The sequence below is a fragment of the Drosophila rhopaloa genome, unplaced genomic scaffold (assembly GCF_018152115.1).
Source record: "Drosophila rhopaloa isolate 14029-0021.01 unplaced genomic scaffold, ASM1815211v1 contig_155, whole genome shotgun sequence".
Taxonomy (NCBI): Eukaryota; Metazoa; Arthropoda; class Insecta; order Diptera; family Drosophilidae; genus Drosophila; species Drosophila rhopaloa.
This window is the reverse complement of record NW_025335034.1, coordinates 13,621,871-13,631,008: the sequence shown is the minus strand read 5'-3', so window position 1 is coordinate 13,631,008 and position 9,138 is coordinate 13,621,871.

The window sequence follows — 9,138 nt, the reverse complement described above, 5'->3', positions numbered from 1 at the left end:
ACATTATTCAGCGAGCACAATCAAAAATCCTGAGAACTATCACTGGGGCACCTTGGTATGTTCGGAACGACAGCATCCACAGAGATCTTGGCATTCTACCCGTAAAAGATGAAATATCAAAACAAAAAGCGTCCTACCACACCAAGCTAACTTCTCATCCAAACCAGCTCGCCATGGGCCTGGCCAGGGCTTCCATCCGGACCCGATTGCAACGCAATGACCTTCCAGCTCAGCAATAGTTATTAGAGCCCCTAAATTTTCGCGCCAGTCACCTTGACTGTCAGATAGCTTTTTAATTTAAGATTCTATATACTTATTGTTAGTCTCAATTCAGAGAAGATCCAATAAATAAAATGCAAATGTTAAAAAAAAAAAAAAAAAATTATTTGTGACGCTTGGTCGTCACAGAATTTAACATCATAATGTCAAAAATGCTTTCGATGAAAATATTACATCCACAACAGTATCTGGTAACTGCGGGCCAGATGAAGATACAATGTTAATAAATGTTATCCAGTACTGCAAAAGCTTAAAAACTCGTAAAAAACCGAAGAAAGTACTGATTTCGATATGTTCTCAGATGAAGAGACGGAAATTGAGCAAATTTTTGATATTGAAACTGGAAACGATTTTGATAGCAATCCCTTGCGATATTTTGCAGGCTATATATTATTCAAATTTCTGCAAAAAAAAGAGTGCGGATTGTGTTCTGATCTATTAAAAACAAATATAGAAACACAATGCTCCACAGAACATTTTATTATAAATAAAAATTATGACTGCGCCGATAAAGGTTTAAAACTTAAAGCTTAAATTTTACATTCCTGTATACTCGCCAGTGAAAAGTCCAGCATTTATTCAAATTGTTATTTATTCAACTGTTATGAACACAGGATGAAAATGCTAGATGGATTTGTTTTAATTTTACTGAGGAAAAACAGTAAATGGATTACAGAAAAAATGTGTACGAAAGGAAAAGCTGTATCAACAGCTGGTGAAAGAAAACTAAAAATACTCAAACAGTAATTAATTTCTTATAAAACGTGGGGAACAAGGAGATGTTCAAAGTATTTTGATATCTCAAGTCGACTCGTAAGTCTTCATTGAAGACTCCATCGCAATTGCAATGGCCTCCTCGTGGTGTTCCCTGGATACCGACTTAAATACATATATTACTTACATACACCTGTGCTTGCAGCAATATTTGTGGGAAAAATTGGATAAATAAACTTTTACATTATTTTAGTTTTCGATCGGAATTTAAAAATATTTAAAATCATTAAAAGTTTACTTCTCGATTTAAAATAATAATATAAATTTAAGAAAATCACTTCGAATATTTGTTGGCTGTACTGTATAGTGATTAAACAATTTGTTATTTTCCAAGATTAAAATTATACAATTTTTTTCATTTAAATATTATTTTAATAAAAAATGCAGATTTGTATATTTGTTCCATTTACCTTTTACAAAAATAAAAAGTATTTTAGAAGTTTAACCCAAATTCATTTTTTTAAGTTGTGAAAAGGTTTAAAAACTAATATTTAACACAAGTGTACATATATGTATGTATGTATATTTATCGGTAACTAATTCGAGCGGCGACTTTTAAGAACAAACATACATAAAAACAAGAGAGAACGCTATAGTCGAGTGCCTTGACTATTAGCACTAACCATACAACATATAGACTGGTCATTTCATACAACGAATTTGGTCACAAAATTTTTCACTCGGGGAGCCCCAGTGCTGGAATCGGCAGGCCCCGACACTTCGTGTGCCTTCGGGTTTTTTCGCTCTCGTTCTAATTCTTATTTTGACGCTCGCGCTCGAGTTCGGTCGTTCAGTCGCAGAGACGCGCATTTTGAAGAAGGTTGGCCTGCGCTTGAATTGGGCTTTGTATGTATGCGTGTTCATGCATTCTCATACAGGGGTGCATGTGTGCGATCATTTCATTTCGATGCAGCAAGAATATTTTGTCTTCTGCTACTTTTCAGACTTGGTACCCTAACAAGATGGGCGTATTCACTATTGGGTTAATGATAAAAATAAGAATATTATATGTTATACTATATTTTTAATATTTCAGCATATATTTCATCTTGGTTTACAAATTCAAATCAGTGGTAGCAAAAAAATATTTTGCATATATGTATGTATTCCAATTAATAGAAATCAATCTACTGAGATAGGAACAGGGCACATCGCAGTCGGTGTCTGCGCTTAGTGGTTCAGAAAACTTCAAACCAAATCAGCTTTGGTTGTTGTTCTACGAGCGTATGGTGCCTGCATAGCCTACCGACGATTGAATTTTAGGGGTGGGTACAGAAACAAGAACGTTTTTTAGGACACTTGTTTTGAATGTTATGTTTAATGATAATTAATTTTATAATTTTTTTTTTATATTAAAAATCATTAAAAGTTTACTTCTTGATTTAAAATAGTAATATAAATTTAAGAAAATCACTTCAAATTTTTTTGTCTGTACTTTATAGTGGATAAACAATTTGTTATTTTCCAAGATTAAAACTATAAAATTATTATATGTACATATGTATATTTATCGGTAACTAATTCAAGCGGCGACTTTCAAGAATAAGCAAACATAAAAATATATATAACTAGATCATTAAATAAAAACATTAAACAAAATTACACTGCGAATCAAAAAAAAAATCAACCAAAACTCATTAAACATATCATTCAAAACAAGTGTCTTAAAAAACGTTCTTGTTTCTGTACCCACCCCTAAAATTCAATCGTCGGTAGGCTATGCAGGCACCATACGCTCGTAGAACAACAACCAAAGCTGATTTGGTTTGAAGTTTTCTGAACCACTAAGCGCAGACACCGACTGCGATGTGCCCTGTTCCTATCTCAGTAGATTGATTTCTATTAATTGGAATACATACATATATGCAAAATATTTTTTTGCTACCACTGATTTGAATTTGTAAACCAAGATGAAATATATGCTGAAATATTAAAATTATACTATAACATATAATATTCTTATTTTTATCATTAACCCAATAGTGAATACGCCCATATTGTTAGGGTACCAAGTCTGAAAAGTAGCAAAAGACAAAATATTCTTGCTGCATCGAAATGAAATGATCGCACACATGCACCCCTGTATGAGAATGCATGAACACGCATACATACAAAGCCCAATTCAAGCGCAGGCCAACCTTCTTCAAAATGCGCGTCTCTGCGACTGAACGACCGAACTCGAGCGCGAGCGTCAAAATAAGAATTAGAACGAGAGCGAAAAAACCCGAAGGCACACGAAGTGTCGGGGCCTGCCGATTCCAGCACTGGGGCTCCCCGAGTGAAAAATTTTGTGACCAAATTCGTTGTATGAAATGACCAGTCTATATGTTGTATGGTTAGTGCTATTAGATACCCGTTACTCCGTTTCCTTTAACAGAAATCCTTATCGAGAATTAACGTTGACTCTGTTGAGCACCTTGGCCAGCTGTTCCAAAGTCATCCGTTAGATGGCGCCATGAAAGGCGGAAATGCAGGCGCTAGCCAGGCTTAAGCGTTTAATGTGTTTTTGGGCGTTAGAGTGGGCGTGGCAAACTTTTATTAGGCCAATCGATAGGTATTGACGAAACAAATACATATGAATTAAAATTTTCATAATAGCATCAAAACTGTGGCCACAGCTCGTGGCTTGTGGGCGTCAGAGGGGGCGTGGCACCATTTTGAAACAAACTTGCGCTGCGTAGGAACTCCCAAAATCTACATGCAAAATGCCAATCTTCTAGCTTTTATAGTTTCCGAGATCTCAGCGTTCATACGGACGGACAGACAGACGGACAGACAGACGGACAGACAGACGGACAGACAGACGGACAGACGGAGAGACGGAGAGACGGAGAGGCGGACAGTAGAGGAGAGAATAATCGATGTTTGTGGACATCGATGTTTTCGATGTTTTTGGTGAAAAACATCGATGTTTAATCGATGTTTAACAAAATTTTTTTTTTTTATTATATTTTAATTTTATTAATATTTTTGTTTTTGTTAAGGAACAGAAGCTTATCGACGACTGATGGCGATAAGCGAGTGCGACGGTCCGAAATCATTTGGCCTGCCTTGCTAAAGAGGCGTTCAGACTCGCATGAGGATGCTGGAATACAAAGGAACTTTTTCGAGATCTTTTTAAATGGTTCATCAGTTGACATCTGAAATAAGATATTTTGTTTAATTGAATATTTGAAGAACAAAAGACTTAGCATATAAAGTTTTACCTCCCAATACGCCAACGGATCGCACTTTTCCGGTTGGTTCCCTTTCTCTAGATGTTGGCGTAAGAGTATAATGGAATCCGCCCGAAGTGATTGAACTGTTGTCTCCATTTTAGTTTTGAGGAATGAGAACCGTGTAGGTTCCTCTGTTGGTGGTGCTGGCTGCGGTCGTGGAGTTGTTGTCATAACGGAGTTCAGCTCTTCCTGCAAAGCCTTGGCCGCTTCCTCCGAGTTCGATTGGGCAAGGAACCCTTGCTTCTTGAATCGCGGATCGAGAATTGTTGCGATACGAGGAATCGTTCTAGTTTCATATGCAAACAATCTTTCCCTTAGACGAATCTTCATGTAATCTGCGGCAGCGATTCCTTCAATTGTTTTGAAATCGAATCCATTAACTTTGTGGAAAAGTTCACAAATTAAAGGAATGATCAACGAAATTGAGACATTGGTGTTCGTCGAAACCGACAAGGTTGCATCCGCGCATGGAGCAGATGCGCAGTTAGAGATGGAAAACATCGATGTTTGGCAAGCGAAACTCCTACTGGAGTGGCGCCCCCTTCTGCTGATGTCTTGGCTATCTAGCTATTTAAAATAGCCCGGTTCGCTCTGGGTATGGCTAGGATGGCCTTGGATTCGTCCAATGACCCACTTTCGGGAGAGGAAACGGGAACATGGCGTGATCAGCATGACATTGCGTAGGTCAGGGATAGGTTTTAGTTGCTACCAGACATCGAAGCCATGTCGACGGGATTTTTATATTTCTTAGCTTAGAATAGGCCAAGAAAAAGTGAGAGTGCGATTAGTGCGAGTAAAGTTAGAAAATTAAGTGGAAATTTATTTATTTTAGGTCCACCGGGGACCCTAGTACATAGGGCCCCGGCAGTTTCTGTGATTTTCTTCGTTTTTTCACAATATTCTCGGAGAAAGGGCAGCAGCCCTCGTGGTAGTGCTCAGCAGCAACAGCCACCGGCAGCAGCAACAGCCACCGGCAGCAGCAACAGCCACCGGCCGCAGCAACAGCCACCGGCAGCAGCAACAGCCACCGGCAGCAGCGACAGCCGCAGGCAGCAGCGACAGCCACAGGCAGCAGCCACAGCCATAGCCATCAACACCAACCAACACCGTCGCAGGCAGTTGAGCTTATCTACATTACCTCGGTGAGTCCGTTCCGGGCACGTAGAACCCGAGCGGCACAACGTATCGAACACGACGCGACTCCCATACAACGCAGCATCTCCGACGTCACGGTCTGCAGTGGCCGAGGCAGGGCGTAATACCGGTTTCTGGACCGCCCTTTATAAGGGTCCCAAGTCGTCCTTCGGCGACCCGCAGCCCGGCTTACTCGCCGCGCCTGTAATTAGATTTTAAGATTCATTTTTGTATTTGTAAATTTGTGTACTCGCCCTTGTCCGTTTCTGCACGTCTTCGTGATTCCGCGAGCTTGAGTCTGGCCTTGCGCTAACTCGGGGTCTGAAATTGCGAAAGCGGGCTTAGCAGAACTCAATACAATTTATTTATTTATATTTACCTGTCCCTTTTGTGTCCTCTTGGAGCTCCAGCAGGGTAATTAGGAAAGAAAAGAGGTGTTTGATGAATGACAGCCACTTGGCTTAAAAGTTCTGCGGGGCCAAGTTTCCGTTTTTAAGAAGGCCTTGCAGCTGGTGCAGTCCAGGCCGGGTAGTGGTTTTGCCCTGACCTGTAAGAAATGGTATAAAGAGGAGAGGATATACTTAACGTTTATATTTGGAAACCTTATGTACATATATATTTATAAATAAATTTACTTAGAATGGAGATGAAGGCAAATTCCAGCGGGGAGATGAACCGGTCGTAGTCTGGCCTGGCAGTGGCTCCGGCCTTGGAACAAGGGTGGTGCCTCCCTCGCGACGCTAGGGGCACCACAGGAAGGGTGGGTGCGCTGTGGCAGCCACATCCAATGCCACTTTTCCGTCATATTTGTCCCGGTTTGTTTATTTTGTCTTGTTTACCTTTTTTTTTGTTGTTAGAGATGTTAGTATTTGTAGTGTGAGACGTCGATAGTAATCGATATTTAATGTTGTGGGGCTCTAGGGACATTGGGGGAACTCCGCCCTAAGAATTCCGTAGCTAGCCGGGGCCGTCCCAGGGAGAACAATATGCAGTTCCATAACATTATGGCGCCCAATCCTAAATAAAAATATAATTTGCCAGTTTCTTTTCTCCTCAGCCAACACGACCGGTGACTTGCAGGGCAATACAAGTTGCATGCAACTGCATCGGAAGTGGTGGGCTGGGGGAAAATTAAGAGAGCACGGTAGGATTTAGAGCAGACAGGAGGCTTGCCCAGACTGGAGGCAATTTGCTCCTGGTCACAGATCGCAGAAGCAGCGGTGACCTGCGGGTGACATCTTGGCCCAAAAGGGACAAGATTTGCACCTGCTGATAGCTAAATCTGTGATTAAAATCTGTGATAAAAAAATCTGTGATAAATTAGGTAGGGTTTAGTTAGTTATTTATTTGATGTAAAGTAATTTGTTTTGTTATATTTTTGTTGTGAGAGTAGAAGTTGATCCTTTGTTTTGGTTTCGTGGGTGTGTTTGATTTTTCATCTCGGTTTTGAACTTAAATGTGTGATCGTGACCCGTGATGGACACGAGCTGCACGATCACCACGACCTGAGAATCAAAACATACGCGCGAAAACAAATCAAAAAGGCTTCAACGAGCAGCCGATTTCCTTAACTGGCGGCTATCAACATAGTTGATAGCCAGTCCAGTTGACGAGCGGCGTGTGGAAGGACATATGACGGGAAATAAAATAATTAAGCGCAGAAAAGTTTTCGGCACGGAGTCCACCGGCTGGTGACCGGTTCCATCTCCCCAAATTCAAATCTTAAAAGAAGCAAAATAAAAAGGGAAAATCATAAATATAATATATTATTTATTTATCTATTTATTTATTCTATTTATTAATTCCATTTATTTATCTAAATTATTTATTCATTTTCCCAAGTATTTATTTATTTAAAAATTTGTTCAATAATTATTATCTGTTCTTACATGTATATATATTTATCTGTTTATTTATTATTTACTTGTCGTTATTATGTTTATTTTTCTTCTTAAGTATTTATTTCTTTTGGTGATTTGTTTCGGGTGTTATATTAGAATTTTTAGGGAAAAATACATATTTTTATTTTGTTGCGCTGTACGATGCCTTCCAATTACGATCTCCGATCGAAGGTTCTTCCGGCCGAGGAAGAGGAGAAATTGTGGTCCACCGATTTAGATGAGGTTGCCGGGGCCGAACAGCCACGGATATCGATGGGACTGCCAAGGACTCCGTTGGGTCGTCTTCATCAGGAGCTGCGCTGGGAACTTCAGATGGGAACAGATCCCACACAACATCAAGTTCTGGAGCAAGTGAGCTCGGAGGCGTTTCTGGACAACGCGGCGAAATCGGCCGTAAACGTGGCATTGGCCCAGGCTGCAGAGACCCATCGAAAGGCTCAGGAGTCCGACGTCAGCCAGTCCTTAAGGGATGAAATCCGAGGTGGGTTCCTGGAAATGATGAAGCTGATGAACGAGGTGTTAAGGCCTGCTGCTCAGCGGCCGCAGCTTCCACAGGGGAACCATACCGATCAGCAGCCACATCCAGGTTGGACGGACGCGGCGGCACCACAGGCTCCAAGTCTGGTTCAGAAAGGGGCAATTCCAAAGACGGCACCATCAGCAAGTACGATTGGCTCCCGTCCACCGCCACCAAAGGTTCCACCAAAGCCGCCTAGAAGGCCCTTGGAGTCGTTTCCGGTGGAGAGCAGCAGTCCAGGATATCCTCTGGATGGCGAACGAGGGCGACGCAACGAGCCTCGAAATTGGGGCTAGGTGGCGGCAGCCAACAGGTTCGCATCGAGCGGTGGGGCGTTTCTTTTGATGGCGAGGACGAGCGAAACTCGGTGGAGGATTTCCTGTTTCGGCTCGAGTTCCTGCAGCGGCAGTACCAGTGCCCTTGGCAGAAGGTGCTCCGCCATTTCCATGTGCTGCTAACCGGACGGGCACGCGAGTGGTATTGGGTCCACGTGCGTCACTGGAGAGATGGCCACAGCTGCGTGCCGCGCTGATGGACAGGTTCCGAGGCCACCAGACGGAGCACGACCGGATGCATCAGCTTCTGCAGAGGAGCAGCAGCCGGGAGAAGCCGTGGAGGACTATGTCCATGCGATGCAGCAGCTAGCTTCTCGCCTAAAAAAACCACTGTCAGAGCGACAGATGGTAAAAATAATTAAAAAGGGCTTGAGAGAGGGTATTGCAAGATTTGTTTACGCAATGGATGTGATGACTGTGGACGAGTTGAGGGAAGAGTGCTGCGAGGTGGAGCGCAATTTTGGACGACGAGGACGCGCGGCCTATGCGCACCCGATGCGTTATCCTCCGGCGGAGAAGGCCAGGGTTAGCGAGGCAGCTGGTCCCGACACTGCAGAGGATTCCCAGTGGCAGGTGGAGGCGTTGCAAGCGAAGACCCGAAATCCGTTCCGAGGGGGTTGCTGGAATTGCGGAGCCGTAGACCACCGGTTCCGTGACTGCGCGGCAACAGAACGGCGCCTGTTCTGCTACCGATGCGGAAGGCCAGACACTGTGTCTCCGAGATGTCCGGATTGCGCGGAAAACGGTCGGCTGGGCGATCCGAGGGCGGGAAGGATGCGTCCAGACAAGAGTCCCGCGATGCAGTAAATGTTCTAGAATGTAAAAAAGGTTTAGTTTGTACGAGTAGAAATAAGCACAGTTTAAAATACTTACCTTATGAGGAGAGGATGCGCAGCTACCTGGAGACCAGGAACCGAATTTTCTCCGAGCACCAGTTAGCCGGCATGCGAACGGTGTCTAGGAAAGTCCAGAAGGCCAGG